This window comes from Capsicum annuum, unplaced genomic scaffold, assembly GCF_002878395.1.
Source record: "Capsicum annuum cultivar UCD-10X-F1 unplaced genomic scaffold, UCD10Xv1.1 ctg67045, whole genome shotgun sequence".
Taxonomy (NCBI): Eukaryota; Viridiplantae; Streptophyta; class Magnoliopsida; order Solanales; family Solanaceae; genus Capsicum; species Capsicum annuum.
In genome coordinates, this window is record NW_025876462.1 from 1 (window position 1) to 2,057 (window position 2,057).

The window sequence follows — 2,057 nt, forward strand, 5'->3', positions numbered from 1 at the left end:
ACATAATTTCTAGTATTAGATTCACTCCTAAACTTATTTTGTTGTAGCAAGGTGATTAGTTTAAAAGTGTTGGAAAGAAGAAAAGGCAATATAAATCTTTAATATCAATTTCGATGATTGAATAAAAAAATTGTTTATCCTTCTTTTTTTCTGTATGCAGAATTACAATATTAAAGTTATTCACATATCTCAAATATGATTTTAATTTTTTAATATCTTTTTCTAATTGAGTATCATCAGATTCATATTCAACCACCTATTAAAACCTTTTGCACATGAGAGTGTAAAATAATAAAGGAATCAAAATTTGTGAAACTTTTTCTTTTCTCTTTCAACCTCTAAAATCTTTTGAGAATTACATAACAAGTCCAATCCCACAATTTCAAATCTCTAATTCTAACCTCTTAATTTTTTCAACTACAATTTCCCCCCTATTTAACTTTTTCAACTACATTTCCCCCCTTATTTTTTTTCTAACTCTTCCCTAAGAGCTTCTATATATTCTACTTTCTTGGTTACTCGAACAAGCTAAAACTAGACAATATTTATCATTCAAATAACATCTTTCTTGTCCCTCCCCCTTCAATTCACTCCTTTTTTCCTTCTATTGACCCAAAAGCCATCATTTGAGAATTGTACTTTTGCATCGCGGCTTGAGTATGATGATGTTCCTCTTTATAGGTCACAATTAACATCATAGGATCTTCCATAGCCCTTTCCACATGCTTCTTTGCTGGGCATCCAGAAAAATTGGTACACTTGTAATAAACCCTGATTTAAAAAAACAAAACAATTTTTATAATAGATTTGACACATTCATTGTATGTGATACCAAAAATTAACGATTCTAATGGTGCATTGTAATTACCGTGGGTATGGTGAAACCTTAATCGACTTCTGACCATACTTTCTCCATGAACACTCATCACTTGGTATATCAGCAAAATTTGAACTTATTATTGGAGTTCGTATCACTTTTCTAGGAAAAACTTTCCTGTTTGAAAAAAAACATAAAAATAAATAAATCAAAAATGTCTGCATTTATTAATAATAAATGTACATTTCAATATGCAAAGGTGGTTGTATTAATGTAGCAGTATCAGGGATTGAATTCAACTTGATCCTTTCTCAACCTGTTGAGTTGGTGCAACAGGTATAATTTCTTAAAGTGACGCTGAGAAATCTCTCCATCCCTGGCCCCTTACTCATCGTATGAACTAGCCGAGTATGATTCATGTCACCTTTATAAATTATAAGCTATTATACATGAGTAAGTTTACATAATATGAATCTGGTAACTAGTTACTACAAATCATTTTTGAGATTTTCGAAGAAACAAAAAAAGGTTTTATGATAACTAAAATTTCTGCTATATGTGAAATTCATAAAAATTTTCAACCATAAAAATCTACTGTAAGCATTCTTGATGATTTTAGAAACGTAAATAAATGTTAGATAGAAACACTAACCTCTTTTTGCCTGAACCATCACCAGATTTTTCTTGCTCACGACATCTTTTTTCGGTGGCAGATGGTTGTTTTCCTGCGGAAACAACCTATGCTGTCAGAAGCAACGACATAAAAGAAGAAGGAGAAGCAACATCTGCGATACATCCACTCCCTTCACCTATAATAGACGAAAGGAAGGAAGAAGAGCCAATCGAATTTTCCATGCTACCAAAAACCTCCTTCCATTTCATAACACCAGCACCACCACCAACATTAGTACCAACACCAGCATTAACACTTGGCTTCCTGAAGTCAAGCGTCAACCCTGTATGCACTGGCGACACTACAGACAACTGTGTTGGTGTCAATACTCTTTCTTTATCCATATAACCATACGAAGAAAGAGACAACGTATTCAGGGAATCATAAACTTTAGCCTGCGCCTGCGCCTGTGCCTGAGATTCGGCCTCATTCTGAGCCTAAACCTGAATAGGACCACGACGGAATCTAGCATGACCGGTTCATCCCACCATAGCATTAGCCTTCTTCAACTTTGCAACAACAAAATCAGTTATCTCACGACAATCCACCTTAACCACCGATTCATTA

General features: G+C 34.0%; 1 pseudogene; it reads right to left on the reverse strand.

The window, feature by feature from the left end:
- Nucleotides 1-864: 864 nt before the first annotated feature.
- LOC124893904 lies at nt 865-2,053 on the reverse strand (annotated as a pseudogene).
- Nucleotides 2,054-2,057: the final 4 nt, after the last annotated feature.